This window comes from Coregonus lavaretus, assembly GCF_964263955.1.
Source record: "Coregonus lavaretus genome assembly, chromosome: 3".
In the NCBI taxonomy this organism is placed as follows: domain Eukaryota; kingdom Metazoa; phylum Chordata; class Actinopteri; order Salmoniformes; family Salmonidae; genus Coregonus; species Coregonus lavaretus.
The window spans coordinates 50,418,997-50,437,351 of NC_139990.1; the positions used below are offsets into that span (position 1 = coordinate 50,418,997).

General features: G+C 50.7%; 1 pseudogene across 1 annotated transcript in view; it reads left to right on the forward strand.

Moving 5' to 3' along the window:
• The window catches only part of LOC311117668, a 47,277-nt pseudogene that overhangs the window by 24,303 nt on the left and 4,619 nt on the right, over positions 1-18,355 (forward strand). The window contains exons 17-36 of the transcript in view: positions 812-880; positions 1,676-1,878; positions 2,290-2,411; positions 2,641-2,710; positions 2,811-2,971; positions 13,194-13,302; positions 13,387-13,518; positions 13,780-13,986; positions 14,293-14,430; positions 14,589-14,712; positions 14,869-15,040; positions 15,227-15,584; positions 15,787-16,098; positions 16,201-16,353; positions 16,499-16,747; positions 16,831-16,944; positions 17,053-17,151; positions 17,264-17,476; positions 17,638-17,799; positions 17,980-18,108. The product of the transcript in view is annotated as an uncharacterized misc_RNA (transcript). The remainder of the gene's footprint in view (positions 1-811; positions 881-1,675; positions 1,879-2,289; positions 2,412-2,640; positions 2,711-2,810; positions 2,972-13,193; positions 13,303-13,386; positions 13,519-13,779; positions 13,987-14,292; positions 14,431-14,588; positions 14,713-14,868; positions 15,041-15,226; positions 15,585-15,786; positions 16,099-16,200; positions 16,354-16,498; positions 16,748-16,830; positions 16,945-17,052; positions 17,152-17,263; positions 17,477-17,637; positions 17,800-17,979; positions 18,109-18,355) is intronic.

Below are 18,355 nucleotides of genomic sequence, written 5' to 3' on the forward strand. Positions count from 1 at the left end.
CCTCCCTCTCTCCTCTTTCTTTCCTCTCTGTCCTCCTCCTCTCCTCCCTCTCTCCCTCTCCTCTCTGTTCTCCTCCTCTCCTCCCTCTCTCCCTCTCATTTCCTCTCTGTCCTCCTCCTCTCCTCCATCTCTCCCTCTCATTTCCTCTCTGTCCTCCTCCTCTCCTCCCTCTCTCCATCTCCTTTCCTCTCTGTCCTCCTCCTCTCCTCCCTCTCTCCATCTCCTTTCCTCTCTGTCCTCCTCCTCTCCTCCCTCTCTCCCTCTCCTTTCCTCTCTGTCCTCCTCCTCTCCTCCCTCTCGCCATCTCCTTTCCTCTCTGTCCTCCTCCTCTCCTCCCTCTCTCCCTCTCCTCTTTCTTTCCTCTCTGTCCTCCTCCTCTCCTCCCTCTCTCCCTCTCATTTCCTCTCTGTCCTCCTCCTCTCCTCCCTCTCTCCTCTTTCTTTCCTCTCTGTCCTCCTCCTCTCCTCCCTCTCTCCCTCTCCTCTTTCTTTCCTCTCTGTTCTCCTCCTCTCCTCCCTCTCTCCCTCTCATTTCCTCTCTGTCCTCCTCCTCTCCTCCATCTCTCCCTCTCCTTTCCTCTCTGTCCTCCTCCTCTCCTCCCTCTCTCCATCTCCTTTCCTCTCTGTCCTCCTCCTCTCCTCCCTCTCTCCATCTCCTTTCCTCTCTGTCCTCCTCCTCTCCTCCCTCTCTCCCTCTCCTTTCCTCTCTGTCCTCCTCCTCTCCTCCCTCTCGCCATCTCCTTTCCTCTCTGTCCTCCTCCTCTCCTCCCTCCCTCCTCTTTTTTTCCCACATTGTCTTCCTCCTCTCTCAGATATTCAGACTCTTCCTCGTGTATATTTCTTTGACTCCTATGCCACACTGCAGACCAATGGCTCTGACAGTAGGTTTCTTCCTATGTCTTTTTGTTTCATCCCTCGCTTCCCCTCCCCCCCCCCCTTTCTGCCTAGTGCCTGGTAGGCCCGTGGTTTGTTGTGTGTTGTCTGTGAGTGGTGTAGTTCGTAGTGTCATGTCTAGTGCCATGTTGTTACTGTTGTCCTCGGAATACGTTTCATCTCTGTTTGAGTATACATTTCTTACTCATCCCTTTTCTAGTTATCTCTCTTTACATATTTACTTAGTAGTTGTTGTTTTGCTTTTAGTGACAGTGCTGTGATGGTCTGGTGTTCATGCGTTGCTTTTTGAAATCTTTTGCAACATTCTGAAGGAATTCACTTCATTTCTACAGAACTACACTGTCACATTCCTGCATAAACCACAAGGCACTGCTCTCACATCCTGACCAGGGCTATGTTCAGAATACTTAAACAGTTGCGAACGGTTTTTCTAAAGGTGTTGCAATACAGCAAGTATGGTCAAGAAACATTTGACGTTTTAGATCGTGAAAAAGCCCTATATTAGTTTCTCCATATTCTCTGGCATCACAATGGCCTCAACAAGACCCACAGATATACAGAGTTTGGTAAATAGTCTTCCATGTTGGAACCAAGCCTTCCATAATAGTAACATTCTAATTTGCATTCTAACTAGAATGTTAACTGAAACCTTTCCTACCAACATGACGCCCATTACAAATCTCAAACCTAGTTTGCCAAACTCACTATGTCTGTAGCTCTGGTCCCTCCACCACCAACCCACCAATCAGAGCTGTTCTAACTGTGACGTCCTCTGTGTGTAGTGGAGAGGATCGTGGGGCTGGACCAGGTGTCCAACGACACCAACAGCGGGCCGGTCAACTTCGGGGCGGGGCTGAAGACTAAGAAGGGGATGTTTAGGACTGTGGGACAGCTCTACAAGGAGTCCCTCACCAAGCTGATGGCAACGCTACGCAACACCAACCCTAACTTCCTCCGCTGTATCATCCCCAACCATGAGAAGAAGGTTAGAGAGGAGAGGAGAAGGAGGAGAGGAGTGGAGGAGGGGCAGAAGAGAGGGGAGGGTTAGGATGCTCACACAGCCAGGCTATTGATTGATTTCACTCTGTCTCTCAAACAGACAGACTACATATTCAACCACAGGTCATAACCATACACTCTCTGTCTGTCTTTCTGTCTGTCTCTCTGTATCTGTCTCTTGTCTCTCTCTCTCTCTCTCTCTCTCTCTCTCTCTCTCTCTCTCTCTCTCTCTCTCTCTCTCTCTCTCTCTCTCTCTCTCTCTCTCCTCTCTCTCTCTCTCTCTCTCTCTCTCTCTCTCTCTCTCCTCTCTCTCTCTCTCTCTCTCTCTCTCTCTCTCTCTCTCTCTCTCTCTCTCTCTCTCTCTCTCTCTCTCTCTCTCTGTCTGTCTGTCTGTCAGTCTGGTAAGCTGACTCCCCATCTGGTTCTGGACCAGCTGAGGTGTAATGGAGTCTTAGAGGGGATCCGTATCTGCAGACAGGGCTTCCCCAACCGCATCCCCTTCCAAGAGTTCAGACAGAGGTAACATGGGGCAGGGGTGTGTGTGCATGTGTTTGTGTGTGTGTGTGTGTGTGTGTGTGTGTGTGCGTGCGTGCGTGCGTGGTCACAACGGCAAGAGGAAACACTTAACATCAACAATGATCTGGCTATCATAACCATTTGTCTCTCACCCACAGAAACACACATTCACCTGTCAGTTGACCTTCTCATGTACAGAACACAGTCCCAATCTCTCTGTCTCTTCCTATAGGTATGAGATCCTGACTCCTTATGCTATCCCTCGTACCTTCATGGATGGGAAACAGGCCTGTGAACTCATGGTGAGTCCCATTGAACAGCTTAGTTGTACTGTCATTTACCAAAATAGGGCCCTATGTGTTGAAGCACAACACTTTGTATCCATCCTCTCTCTGTCTCCAGATCAGTGCGTTGGAGCTGGACCGTAACCTGTTCAGAGTTGGGCAGAGCAAAGTGTTCTTCAGGGCTGGAGTCTTAGGTCACCTGGAGGAGGAGAGAGACCTGAAGATCACTGACACCATCATACGCTTCCAGAGTGCTGCCCGAGGATACCTCGCACGCAGGTGTGTTTTAGTGTGTGGTGTGTCTTTGTCTCTCTCTCTCTCTCTCTCTCTCTCTCTCTCTCTCTCTCTCTGTGTTGACTCTGTCGCTCTCTCTCTCTCTCTCTGTGTTGACTCTGTCACTCTCTCTCTCTGTGTGTTGACTCTCTCTCTGTGTGTGTTGACTGTCTCTATCTTTGTGTTGACTCTGTCGCTCTCTCTCTCTGTGTGTTGACTCTCTCTCTGTGTGTGTTGACTGTCTCTATCTCTGTGTTGACTCTGTCGCTCTCTCTCTGTGTGTTGACTCTCTCTCTCTGTGTGTGTTGACTGTCTCTGTGTCTCTCTCTCTCTCTCTCTTTTGTGTGTTGACTCTCTCTGTGTTGACTCTCTCTCTCTCTGTCAATTCAATTTCAATTTAAGGGGCTTTATTGGCATGGGAAACATATATTTACATTGCCAAAGCAAGTGAAATAGATAATAAACTAAAGTGAAATAAACAATAAAAAATGTACAGTAAACATTACACTCACAAAAGTTCCAAAAGAATAAAGACATTTCAAATGTCATATTATATCTATATACAGTGTTGTAATGATGTGCAAATAGGTAAAGTACAAAAAGGAAAATAAACATAAATATAGGTTGTATTTACAATGGTGTTTGTTCTTCACTGGTTGCCCTTTTCTTGTGGCAACAGGTCACAAATCTTGCTGCTGTGATTGCACACTGTGGTATTTCACCCAATAGATATGGGAGTTTATCAAAATTTTATTTGTTTTCGAATTCTTTGTGGGTCTGTGTAATCTGAGGGAAATATGTGTCTCTAATATGGTCATACATTTGGCAGGAGGTTAGGAAGTGCAGCTCAGTTTCCACCTCATTTTGTGGGCAGTGTGCATGTCACGTTCGTTTATAGACGGGTCAGACCAAGGCGCAGCGTGATATGCATACATGTTTATTTGAACCGAATAAACAACGACAAAACAACAAACTAAATGAAACGTGACGTCCAAGGTACACAAACAACATACCTCACACGAACAAGATCCCACAACCCACTAGTGCCAATAGGCTGCCTAAGTATGGTCCCCAATCAGAGACAACGAGCGACAGCTGCCTCTGATTGGGAACCACACCGGCCAACATAGAAATACACATACTAGAACCCACATAGAAAATACTACATAACAAAGAATATACACACCCTGACTCAACATATACGAGTCCCCTGAGTCAGGGCGTGACAGTGCACATAGTCTGTCTTCTCTTGAGAGCCAGGTCTGCCTTTGGCGGCCTTTCTCAATAGCAATGCTATGCTCACTGAGTCTGTACATATCAAATATTTTGTTAATTTTGGGTCAGTCACAGTGGTCAGGTATTCTGCCACTGTGTACTCTCTGTTTAGGGCCAAATAGCATTCTAGTTTGCTCTGTTTTTTAAAAATGATTTCCAATGTGTCAAGTAATTATATTTTAGTTTTCTCATGATTTGGTTGGGTCTAATTGTGTTGCTGTCCTGGGGCTCTGTGGGGTCTGTTTGTGTTTGTGAACAGAGCCCCAGGACCAGCTTGCTTATGGGGCTCTTCTCCAGGTTAATTTCTCTGTAGGTGATGGCTTTGTTTTGGAAGGTTTGGGAATCGCTTCCTTTTAGGTGGTTGTAGTATTTAACGGCTCTTTTCTGGATTTTGATCATTAGCGGGTATTCTGCTCTGCATGCATTATTTGGTGTTTTACGTTGTACACTGAGGATATTTTTGCTAAATTCTGCATGCGGAGTCTCAATTTGGTGTTTGTCTCATTTTGTGAATTCTTGGTTGGTGAGCGGACCCCAGACCTCACAACCATAAAGGGCAATGGGTTCTATAACTGATTCAAGTATTTGTAGCCAGATCCTAATTGGTATGTTCCTTTTGAAGGCCCTTGACTTGTCTCTCAGATCTATCACAGCTTTGTGGAAGTTACCTGTGGCGCTGATGTTTAGACCGAGGTATGTATCGTTTTTTGTGTGCTTTAGGGAAACGGTGTCTAGATGGAATTTGTATTCGTGGTCCTGGCAACTGGATATTTTTTGGAACACCATTATTTTTGTCTTACTGAGATTTACTGTCAGGGCCCAGGTCTGACAGAATCTGTGCAGAAGATCTAGGTGCTGCTGTAGGCCCTCCTTGGTTGGGGACAGAAGCACCAGATCATCAGCAAACAGTAGACATTTGACTTCAGATTCTAGTAGGGTGAGGCCGGGTGCTGCAGACTGTTCTAGTGCCCTCGCCAATTCGTTGCTTTATATGTTGAAGAGGGTGGGGCTTAATGTGTGTGTTTTTTGCCATTTTTAACCGCACACTTGTTGTTTGTGTACATGGATTTTATAATTTCGTATGTTTTCCCCCCAACACCACTTTCCATCAATTTGTATAGCAGGCCCTCATTCCAAATTGAGTCAAAAGCTTTTTTGAAATCAACATAGCATGAGAAGACTTTGCCTTTATTTTGGTTTGTTTGTTTGTCAACTAGGGTGTGCAGGGTGAATACGTGGTCTGTTTTACAGTAATTTGGTAAAAAGCCAATTTGACATTGTTTTCTCTGAGGAAATGTACGAGTCTGCTGTTAATGATAATGCAGAGGATTTTCCTAAGGTTGCTGTTGACGCATATCCCACGGTAGTTATTGGGGTCAAATTTGTCTCCACTTTTGTGGATTGGGGTGATCAGTCCTTGGTTCCAAATATTGGGGAATATGCCAGAGCCAAGGATGATGTTAAAGAGTTTAAGTATAGCCAATTGGAATTTGTGGTCTGTATATTTTATCATTTCATTTAGGATACCATCAACCTCACAGGCCTTTTTGGGTTGGAGAGTTTGTATTTTGTCCTGTAGTGTCAGTGTAGCTGTAGGTGGGTGTGGTGGTGGAATCAGGCGCAGGACGCAGAACGTTAGTCCAAAATACTTTAGTAGATGCACAAAACACAAGCACGAATAAATGCCCTGAGGCGAGAACTCCGCACGTAGGCGAAAACAAACGGGCGCACTAACAGGTGCGACAAAACACTCCAAACACTATGGAGAATAGCTCAACCGAGCAAACAGTAGAATACTAGCCAACCGCACGACAGTAAAACAATCACACACAACACTTGACAAACACAACGAGAACTTATAGGACACTAATGACACTAAACGATAACAGGTGTAACAACAATCAGACAAAAGCAAACGAACATAGAAACATGCAACGGTGGCAGCTAGTATTCCGGAGACGACGAACGCCGAAGCCTGCCCGAGCAAGGAAGAGAGGCAGCCTCGGCCGAAACCGTGACAGTACCCCCCCCTTGACGCGCGGCTCCAGACGTGCGCCGACTCCGGCCTCGGGGACGACCAGGAGGACGCGGAGCAGGGTGCGTCGGGTGCCCCCGATGGAATTCCGTCAGGAGAGACGGGTCCAAAATGTCTCTCCTCGGCACCCAGCACCGTTCCTCCGGGCCGTACCCCTCCCACTCCACTAGATATTGGAGACCCCCCATCCGACGTCTCGAATCCAAGATGGACCGCACGGAGTACGCCGGTGCCCCCTCGATGTCCAATGGGGGCGGAGGAGTCTCCCTGATCTCACTTTCTTGGAGTGGGCCAGCTACCACCGGCCTGAGAAGAGACACATGGAACGAGGGGTTAATACTTTTATACTCAACAGGTAGTTGTAATTTGTAACACACCTCGTTCAATCTTCTCAGGACTTTAAATGGCCCTACAAACCGCCGACCCAGTTTCCGACAGGGCAGGCGGAGGGGCAGGTTTCTGGTAGAGAGCCAGACTCGATCACCAGGTGCGTACACCGGTCCCTCACTGCGGTGGAGATCGGCGCTCGCCTTTTGACGACGGAGGACCCGCTGCAGGTGGACGTGTGCAGCGTTCCATGTCTCCTCCGAGCGCCGCACCCACTCATCCACCGCAGGAGCCTCGATCTGGCTCTGCTGCCAAGGTGCCAGAACCGGCTGGTAACCTAACACACATTGGAAAGGGGTTAGGTTAGTGGAGGAATGGCGTAGGGAATTCTGGGCCATTTCGGCCCAGGGAACGTACCTTGCCCACTCCTCCGGCCGGTCCTGGCAGTATGTTCTAAGAAACCTACCCACATCCTGGTTCACACGTTCCACCTGCCCATTACTCTCCGGGTGGTAACCCGAGGTGAGGCTCACCGAGACCCCCAACCGCTCCATAAAAGCTCTCCAGACTCTGGAGGTAAATTGGGGACCTCGATCAGACACAATATCCTCGGGTACCCCGTAGTGCCGGAACACATGGGTGAATAGTGCTTCGGCGGTTTGCAGGGCAGTAGGAAGGCCCGGCATAGGGAGCAAACGACAGGCCTTAGAAAACCGGTCCACAACGACCAGTATAGTGGTATTCCCCTGTGAAGGAGGAAGGTCAGTGAGGAAATCCACCGAGAGGTGAGACCATGGTCGTTGTGGAACGGGCAGGGGTAGTAACTTACCCCTAGGCAGATGTCTAGGCGCCTTACACTGGGCGCACACCGAGCAGGAGGAAACATAAACCCTCACATCCCTCGCCAACGTGGGCCACCAGTACTTGGCACTAAGACAGTGCACTGTCCGGCCGATACCAGGGTGTCCAGAGGAGGGTGACGTGTGAGCCCAATAGATCAATCGATCCCGAACCTCGAGCGGAACGTACTTCCGACCCTCCGGGCATTGAGGTGGACTAGGGTCGGTGCGTAACGCCCGCTCGAGTTCAGCATCGACCTCCCACACTACCGATGCCACCAGACAAGACTCCGGCAGTATGGGAGTGGGCTCCACGGACCTCTCCTCCGTGTCATACCGCCGAGACAGTGCGTCTGCCTTACCGTTCTGTGACCCAGGGATGTACGTGATCTTAAATGTGAACCGGGTCAAAAACATATTCCACCTCGCCTGGCGAGGGTTCAGTCTCTTCGCTGCCCGGATGTACTCCAGGTTACGGTGGTCCGTCAAAATGAGGAAAGGGTGTTGAGCCCCCTCAAGCCAGTGCCTCCACACCTTTAGGGCCTGTACCACGGCTAACAGCTCCCTGTCCCCTACGTCATAATTTCGCTCCGCCGGACTGAGCTTCTTTGAATAAAAAGCACAGGGGCGGACTTTAGGTGGCGCGCCGGACCGTTGCGAAAGCACGGCTCCTATACCGGCTTCTGACGCGTCCACCTCTACCTGAAATGGTAAAGAGGGATCCGGATGCGCCAGCACCGGGGCCGAGGTAAACAGGTCCTTCAGCCTCCCAAACGCCCTGTCCGCCTCGGCTGACCACTGCAGACGCACCGGACCCCACTTCAAAAGAGACGTTATGGGAGCTGCCACCTGTCCAAAACCCCGGATGAACCTCCGGTAGTAATTCGCAAACCCCAAAAACTGCTGCACCTCCTTCACAGTGGTTGGCGTTTGCCAATTACGCACGGCTGACACCCGGTCTACCTCCATCTTCACCCCTGACGCAGACAACTGATAACCCAAAAAGGAGACCGACTCCTGGAAAAACAGACACTTCTCTGCCTTGACATACAGGTCGTGCTCCAACAGCCTCCGCAACACTCGGCGCACCAGGGCCACATGCTCGACTCGGGTAGGCGAGTACACGAGAATGTCATCTATGTACACGACCACCCCCTGCCCCTGCATGTCCCTGAAGATCTCATCCACGAATGATTGGAAAACTGAAGGAGCGTTCATCAACCCGTATGGCATGACAAGATACTCGTAATGGCCCGAGGTGGTACTAAAGGCTGTCTTCCATTCATCGCCCCCCCTAATGCGCACCAAGTTGTACGCGCCCCTGAGATCAAATTTAGTGAAGAAACGCGCCCCGTGCAATGACTCCGTCATGGTCGCAATCAGCGGAAGTGGATAACTGTACTTCACCGTGATCTGATTGAGACCACGGTAATCAATGCACGGGCGTAACCCACCATCCTTTTTCTTCACAAAAAAGAAACTCGAGGACGCAGGGGAAGTGGAGGGCCGTATGTATCCTTGTCTCAGAGACTCGTCTATGTAAGTCTCCATAGCTCTCTTCTCCTCCTGAGACAGAGGATACACATGGCTCCGTGGGAGCGCAGCTCCTGCCTGGAGGTCTATCGCACAATCTCCCTGCCTATGGGGAGGCAACTGCGTCGCCCTCGACTTACTGAACACAATAGCCAAATCCCCATACTCAGGGGGAACGTGCAATGCGGGCACCTGGTTTGGACTCTCCACCGAGGTAGCCCCTACGGAAACGCCTAAACATCGACCCACACACTGGGCAGACCACTCCATCAGAGCCCTCTCCTGCCACGAAATAGACGGGTTATGGGTACTCAACCAGGGCATGCCCAGCACCACCGGATACGCAGGCGAGTCGATCAGAAATAGCTGGATCATCTCCTGATGACCCCCCTGCGTACACATCCTAAGTGGCGCCGTGACCTCCCTGATCAAGCCCGCACCCAACGGACGGCTATCTAGGGCATGAACGGGGAAGGGGACGTCAACAGGGAGAAGGGGAATCCCTAAGGCTAAACAAAATCTCTTATCAACAAAATTCCCAGCCGCGCCTGAATCTACCAGCGCCTTATGCTGGGAATGAGGTGCGACCTGTGGAAAACGCACAGGTATACAGAAGTGTGCAACAGAGAGCTCTGGGTGAGTGGGGCGCCTACTCACCTGGAAGGGCTCCCCAGTGCGGGGCCTGTCGTCTTCTCCCCGAGGAGGCCATCCCCAGCACCTAGCCGCGGTGTGTCCTCCCCGACCACAGTTGGTGCAGGAGATGGACCCCCTCGTACTCCGACCCCTCCTCTCTCTAGCGCCAGCGCCCCCGAGCTCCATGGGGCACGGCTCGGAGGCGCTGGAGGGTGAAATGGACGGACCCCCCTCGGGACGTCCGCGGGTAGCTAGCAGGGTATCCAGCCTGATGAACATGTCGACTAACTGGTCGAACGAGAGGCTGGTGTCCCGACAGGCCAGCTCCCTACGGACGTCCTCCCGTAGACTACAGCGGTAGTGATCAATGAGGGCCCGCTCATTCCACCCTGCATCCGCCGCTAGAGTCCGGAATTCCAACGCGAACTCCTGGGCACTCCTCCTCCCCTGCCGGAGGCAGAACAGACGCTCCCCCGCCGCTTTCCCCTCCGGGGGATGGTCAAACACCGCCCTGAAGCGGCGGGAGAACTCGGCGTACGTGATGGTAGTAGCGTCTATTCTCCTCCACTCAGCGTTGGCCCACTCTAACGCTTTGCCGGAAAGGCAGGAGATCAGGGCGGACACGCTCTCGTGTCCCGAGGGCGCCGGGTGCACGGTGGCCAGGTAAAGCTCCACCTGGAGAAGGAAGCCCTGACACCCGGCAGCGGTCCCATCGTAGGCCCTCGGGAGCGAGAGTCGAACTCCTCTGGGTTCCGGAGCGGGAAGGGGCTGACTCGCCGATGGTGAGGGCAGGGAAGATGGCGTTGGGGGTGTCCCTCGGGTCTCCCAGCGTTGGAGGGTGGTGATCACCTCCTGCAGGGCGGACCCCATCCGCAGGATCTGGTCATTCTGCTCCCGGACTCTGTCCTCCAACGTCTCCTGTGTGGCTGCGGCTCCTGCTGATTCCATTCGAATGGTGTGTGATTCTGTCAGTGTAGCTGTAGGTGGGTGTGGTGGTGGAATCAGGCGCAGGACGCAGAACGTTAGTCCAAAAGACTTTAGTAGATGCACAAAACACAAGCACGAATAAATGCCCTGAGGCGAGAACTCCGCACGTAGGCGAAAACAAACGGGCGCACTAACAGGTGCGACAAAACACTCCAAACACTATGGAGAATAGCTCAACCGAGCAAACAGTAGAATACTAGCCAACCGCACGACAGTAAAACAATCACACACAACACTTGACAAACACAACGAGAACTTATAGGACACTAATGACACTAAACGGTAACAGGTGTAACAACAATCAGACAAAAGCAAACGAACATAGAAACATGCAACGGTGGCAGCTAGTATTCCGGAGACAAGGAACGCCGAAGCCTGCCCGAGCAAGGAAGAGAGGCAGCCTCGGCCGAAACCGTGACATGTAGTTCATTCAATGTAATTGGAGAAACCAGTGGGTTCTGGTAGTCTTTAATAGTTGATTCTAAGATTTTTATTTGATCATGTATATGTTTGTTCTTTGTTTTTTGTTATAGGGCCAACAAGATTGGAGAAGTAGTTTATCCATACATCTCCATTTGGATAGATAACTCTTCATGTTGTTGTTTGTTTAGAGTTTTCCAATTTTCCCAGAAGTGGTTAGATTCTATTGATTCTTCAATTACATTGAGCTGATTTCTGATGTGCTGTTCCTTATTTTTCCGTAGTGTATTTCTGGATTGTTTTAGTGATTCACCACAGTGAAGGTGTAGGCTCAGGTTTTCTGGGTCTCTATGTTTTCGGTTGGATAGGTTTCTCAATTTCTTTCTTAGGTTTTTGCATTCTTCATCAAACCATTTGTCATTGTTGTTAATTTTCTTAGGTTGTCTGCTAAGATTTGATAGGGAAGCTGAGAGGTCAAATATACTGTTTAGGTTTTCTACTGCCAAGTTTACACCTTCACTATTACAGTGAAACATTTTGTCCAGGAAATTGTCTAGAAGGGATTGAATTTGTTGTTGTCTAATAGTTTTTTGGTAGATTTCCACACTACTTTCCTTCCATCTATAGCATTTCTTAATATTGAGTCACTGACTCAAAGCCACAAGAGGGTAGAACATTTCAAACGTGATTGAGCATAGCTCTGTTCAAGTAGAGTATGATTTTGCTGTGATCTGATAGGAGTGTCAGTGGACTGACTGTGAACGCTCTAAGATACTCTGGGTTGAGGTCAGTGATAAAGTAGTCTACAGTACTACTGCCAAGACATTAGCTATATGTGTACCTACCATAGGAGTCCCCTCGAAGCCCACCATTGACTATGTACATAACCAGCATCCGACAGAGCTGCAGGAGTTGTGACCCGTTTTTGTTGGTTATGTTATCATAGTTGTGTCTAGGGGGGCATATGGGGGAGGGAATGTTGTCACCTCCAGGTAGGTGTTTGTCCCCCTGTGTGCTGAGGGTGTCTGGTTATTGTCCAGTTCTGGCATTTAGGTCTCCACAGACTAGTACATGTCCCTGGGCCTGGAAATGGTTTATCTCCCCCTCTAGGATGGCGAAGCTGTCATCGTTAAAGTATGGGGATTCTATTTGGGGGCTATAGGTAGCACACATGAGGACATTTTTCTCTGTTGAGATCATTTCCTTATTAATTTCTAGCCAGATGTACCATTTTCCTGTTTTTACTAATTGAATAGAGTGGATTAGGTCTGCTCTATACCAAATTATTATACCCCCTGATCTCTTCCCTGTTTCACACCTGGTAGTTTGGTGGATGTGACTACCAGCTCTCTGTAACCTAGAGGGCAACCAGTGGGTCCGTTTCTTGTAGGATGACAATGTCTGTATTTCCAATTTCTTTGATGAAGTCTGAGTTCCTGCTCTTTAGGCCAAACGCAGATGACCTCAGACCTTGTATATTCCAGGATGAGATAGTAAAAGCTTTGTGTTCCATAGTGTCTAGTGTTGTGTTTTTGTGTGGTTTAGGCCTGGACCATCACAGTAGGTTTGAGCAGAGCATGTAGAGCATCTGATACATACATGGTGGTGCTTGGGCGGGTGTAATAGTGGGGGTTGGGCCTGTTGCTCTGCTCACGGCCTGGGCATATGTCCTGCTGTCATGTTGAGGTCCTTGCCGCAGTGGCGGGGGGCATGGGGTGGGCAGAAGGGGCATAGGTCTGATATGGGGGGGCCTATATAAGGTGTGGCCAGATTTTGCTTGGGGTGGTCTTAGCTGGTTGGGGTGTGGCTGGTGATGCTGTGGTCTGGGTGTAGGTCCTCTTGGCGTGGGTTCTCTCGGTGCAGGTCCTTTAGGAGGGGGTCTTGCAGGTCTGGGAGGGTGTTTCGCTGGTCTGGGCGGGGTGTCCGTTGCTCTGTTGCTCCTGTGTGAGGGGCTACGGTTGAGGGTGACATCCTTCAGGGTCCTGGCAAAAGTTGGGATTGCTGCCTTGTAGAGGTGGACCTGGTCGTAAAGGCTGTTCAAGTCCAGGGTGGAGTGGTGGGCCAGGTAGACATTAGGTTTTGAGGCACAGTCTCTCTCTGTGTGTTGACTCTCTCTGTCTCTCTCTGTCTCTCTCGATGTTGACTCTCTCTGTCTCTCTCTCTCTGTCTCTCTCTGTAGGGCCTTCCTGAAGAAGCAGCAGCAGCTGAGTGCTATGAGAGTGATGCAGAGGAACTGTGCTGCCTACCTCAAACTCAGGAACTGGCAATGGTGGAGGCTGTTCACCAAGGTACACACACACACACACACACATATACACACTCTAGCACAGGTATGTGACCTAACCCCTGACCTCTGACCCCGTGTCCCCCAGGTGAAGCCTCTGCTGCAGGTCACTCGTCAGGACGAGGAGATCCAGGTGAGGGAGGCGGAGCTTAAGAATGCCAAAGACAACCTGACCAGAGTGGAACAGGACTACACTGAGCTGGACAAGAAACACGCACAGGCAACACACCTTTCCTTTCTCTATCTATCTATCAATCTATCTCTCCCTCTCTCTCTCTACCTCTACCTCTCTCGCTCTACCTCTACCTCTCTCGCTCTCTCTCTCTCTCTCTAGCTCTCTCCCTCTCTCTCTAGCTCTCTCTCTCTCTCTCTGTACAACAAAGTGGATAAGAAAGCACCAACAGGTAGAGAGACCAGAACACTTACCTCTCTCGCTCTTTCTCCCCCTCCCCCTTTCTCCCATCTCATCCCTCGTTCCTAGCTGATGGAGGAGAAGGCGGTGCTGACAGACCAGCTGCAGGCGGAGGCGGAGCTGTTTGCGGAGGCGGAGGAGATGAGGGCCAGACTGGTCAGTAGGAAGCAGGAGCTGGAGGAAATACTGGGGGAGCTGGAGGGCCGATTGGAGGAGGAGGAGGAGAGGGGCGTTCAGATGACCAATGAGAAGAAGAAGATGCAGCAGCACGTGACGGTACAGCACAGTGGGGGGTTGTGGGAGAGTGGAATACAGAGAAGGGGACATGAAGCACATGACAATGATGAAGAGAGCAGCATTGTTTTGGAACTTTAGATGAGAGGGTCTAACTGTATCTCTCAATCTGCCTAATGTTCTGTCACCCCCCTCTCTCTCTTCATCTCTTCTTCCTCTCCTCCTCTCCTCCCCTCTCCCTCCTTCTCTCCTCCCCTCTCCCTCCTTCTCTCCTCCCCTCTCCCTCTCTCCTCCTCTCCTCCCCTCTCCCTCCTTCTCTCCTCCCCTCTCACTCTCTCCTCCTCTCAGGATCTGGAGGAGCAGTTGGAGGAGGAGGAGTCGGCCAGACAGCGCCTCCAGTTGGAGAAGGTTACCCTGGAGACTAAGGTCAAGAGTCTGGAGACAGAGATGCTGAGCACTGGAGAACAGAGAGACCGCCTCAGCAAGGTAACCATAGTTACACTGGCTACAGTATATACCCTAGACAGCATTTAACTGTAACATTTATTTTATCCTGGACAGGACTGAAGTGCTTTATAGAAGCTTACTAACCCAGGGTTGACTCAGCTGGAACTTCATTTCTCCATGTTGTCTCTGTCTCTCAGGAGAAGAAGCAGCTGGAGGAGAGGTTGAATGAGGTGACAGACTCGCTGACTGAGGAAGAGGAGAAGACCAAGAGTCTCAACAAACTGAAAAACAAACAGGAAGCAGTCATCGCTGACCTGGAGGGTAAAGCTTGTTCCAAATTGGTGGCACTTGTTATGCATACTTAACATTATGACATACATTGGATGAACACTCAACACTGTTTCAGAAACGTGTCTACATTGTCCTAGTATGAATTATTTTCTCTTTCCTTTCTCTTCTTCCCCTTCCCTCCTGTAGAGCGGTTGAAGCGTGAGGAGCAGGGTCGTCTGGAGCAGGAGAAGTGGAGGAGGAGGATGGAGGGAGAGGCTGTGGAGGCTCAGGAGCAGCTCTCTGACTTGGGACTACTGTCCGCTGAACTCAGGGGCACCCTGGCTCAGAGAGAGAAGGATATCACAACCCTACAGGGGAGGTGAGAGGAGATCTATACTGTACATTCACACACCTTGAGAAGAGTGGAAATATCAACCCCCTCCTTTGCATAGTGTTACAAAACCCCTTTCTCTCTCTCAATAATGGTAATGGGAACAGTTCCAGCACAGTGCCTTGCGGAACACCATATTTGACTTCTCTAGTTCTTTATCTCTCTCTTTCCCAGGTTGGAGGAGGAGGGTGCACGAAGGACTGAGGCTCAGAGGGCTCTGAGAGAGGCCATGTCTCAGGTGTCAGAGCTGAAGGAGGAGGTGGAGAATGAACGAGGGATGAGAGAGAGGGCAGAGAAACAGAGGCGAGACCTGGGGGAGGAGCTGGAGGCCCTGAGGACAGAGCTGGAAGACACACTGGACACCACGGCGGCCCAGCAGGAACTCAGGTCTCGTAGAGAGGCGGAGTTGGGGGAGCTCCAGAGGTGTGTTGAGGAGGAGACGAGACGTCACGAGGGCCAGCTCTCAGAGCTCCGAGTCAAGCACTGCTCTGCCATAGACAACCTGCAGGAACAACTGGACAACAGCAAGCGGGTGAGTCACACACACACAGAATGTAGCCTATGTAGTGACTCTCTGTGCATATTGAGTGTGTTACTTCCTCAGTACAATGTCGGTAGTGACTCAGCCTGCTATTCTCTCTCTGTAGACTGGTCACTGTGAAGTCTATAATGTAGTGTTTTTCTATGCGTATCGTATGTATGTAGTAATTCCTTATGTTGTATTGTCTCCCCAGGCCCGTCAGTCCCTAGAGAAGGCCAAGATTGTATTAGAGGAGGAGAGGGTGAGTTTGGCCTCAGAGCTGAAGTCCCTGCAGGGGGGCCGCATGGAGAGTGAGAGGGGCCGCAAGAGGGCAGAGGGTCAACTCCAGGAGCTGACCGCACGCCTCGCACAGGCCGACAGAGAGAGGGAGGAGAGAGAGAACAGGCTGCACAAACTACAGTCTGAGATGGAGACCCTCTCTAGTTCTCTCTCCTCCTCCGACTCCAAATCCCTCCGTCTCAACAAGGAGGTCAGCAGCCTGGAGAGCCAGCTCCACGATGCTCAGGTACACACACACACACACACACACACACACACACACACACACACTGCCAACTCGTTCATCCTCTGTTTTTAACCACTTCCATGGTGATATGCTTTCTCTCAGGAGCTACTCCAGGATGAGACTCGTCAGAAGCTGTCTCTGGGCTCCAGGGTGAGAGCTCTGGAGGAGGAGAGGAGTGGACTGATGGAGAGAGTGGAGGAGGAAGAGGAGAGCGCCAAGGAGCTCTCCAGGCAGATACAGACTCACACTCAGCAGGTAATCATCATTATGTGGAAAAAAGCAACTTTCCTATAGATTATAATATAAAACATGTTCAGTTGTTTTCTACAGTAAGTCTATATTCCTCCTCACCATGACTCCCTCTCTCCCTCTCTCCTGCTCTCCCTCCATCCGTCTCTAGCTGGCTGAGTTGCGGAGGCAGTCGGAGGAGGTGAATGCGACGGTGGAGGCAGGAGAGGAGACGCGCAGGAAACTGCAGAGAGACCTGGACCAGGCCGTCCAGAGAGAACAACAGAAGGAGGAGGAGAAGGAACGAGTGGATCGGCAGAGGGAGAGGTTGAGGGAGGAGATAGAGGACATGACCCTGGCCCTGCAGAGAGAGAGACAGAACTGCACCACCTTGGAGAAGAGGCAGAAGAAGTTTGACCAGGTCAGAATTTAGGGGTTAGAGGTTAAGGGTAACCATAATAACATAATGTCACGTGATGTAACCCCTGCCCTTTGCCCCCTCAGTGCCTGTCAGAGGAGAAGGCGGTGAGTGCCCGGCTGGCTGAGGAGAGAGACAGGGCCGAGGCAGACAGTAGAGAGAAGGAAACACGCTCACTGGCACTGGCACGAGCCCTGCAGGTACCACTGGAATGACTACACAGATTATTATCCAGTTATCAGCATTAACAGTTGTTCATCTAAATAAAGTGAGTCTTGATACTTCATGATTCCCATCTACTCTTGCAGGAGGCACAAGATCAGAGGGACGAGCTGGAGAGATCTAACAAGCAGCTCCGCATAGACATGGAACAACTAGTCAATCAACAGGATGACGTGGGGAAGAATGTACGTGTGTGTGTGTAAATGTGGGGCGGAAATGTGTGTGTGTATTACAGAGCGAAAATGGCCATGGTTGTGTATCTCACGACTAGCACACATTTCTCTCCTCCTGTGTCAGGTGCATGAGTTGGAGCGTTCCCGGCGAGCCCTGGAGACAGAGGCTGAGTCCCTGCGCACTCAGACCCAGGAGCTGGAGGAGGAGCTGGGGGAGGCGGAGAACTCCAGGCTGAGGCTCGAGGTCACCCTCCAAGCCCTCAGGGCCCAGTTTGAGAGAGAGATCAGCACCAAGGAGGAGAAAGGAGAGGAGAAGAGGAGGTCTCTCAACAAACAGGTATGTAGAGAAGAGAGAAGAAGAGGAGTGTATCAAGCCTGAATATGGGGAGACAGTTATTCATTTGGATTAGATGCTGAACTTCTCTCTTTCTCTGCTGTTTCCTTCCTTTCCATCCCCTCTCCCCCTCTCCCCTTCGCTTTCTCTCCTTTCCCCCCCAGGTGAGGGAGTTGGAGACCCAGCTAGAGGAGGAGAGGAGTCAACGCTCTCAGGCCATGTCCGTCAAGAAGCAACTGGAGGCGGAGCTACAGGAGGCTGAGGCCCAGGTGGAGACAGCCAATCGTGGCAGGGAGGAGGGGCTTAGGCAGCTACGGAGACTGCAGGTAAGCTACACCCCCCTTCTTTCTTTCTAATGCTGCTTGCTCGGTCAGAGATTAAATGCTGTGCAGTTAAATGATCTATAAACCACCTATAAACCAGCTATAATGAGAACTTTAAGAGTCCCAGCACAGAGCCTTGTGGAAAACCATATTTAATTTACCCTCCGTTTCGTGCTCTCTCAGGTTCAGATGAAGGAAGTGCTTCGTGAGCTGGATGAGTCCAAGCTGGCCCGTGACGAGGTGGTCGTCCAATCGAAAGACACAGAGAAGCGCCTGCAGACCCTGGAGGCGGAGCTACTGCAGCTTACAGAGGTGTGTGTGCGTGCTGGTGTGTGTGTGAGAGATTTGCGAAGACACAACCTCTTGTGTTTTAGGATGGTAACGCTATCGCTCTCTTTCTGTCTCTCTCTTTCTCTCTCTCTCTCTCTCTCTCTCTCTATCTCTCTCTCTCTCTCTCTCTCTCTCTCTTCTGTCTCTCTCTTTCTCTCTCTCTCTCTCTCTCTCTCTCTCTCTCTTCTCCTCTCTCTCTCTCTCTCTCTCTCTTTCTGTCTCTCTCTCT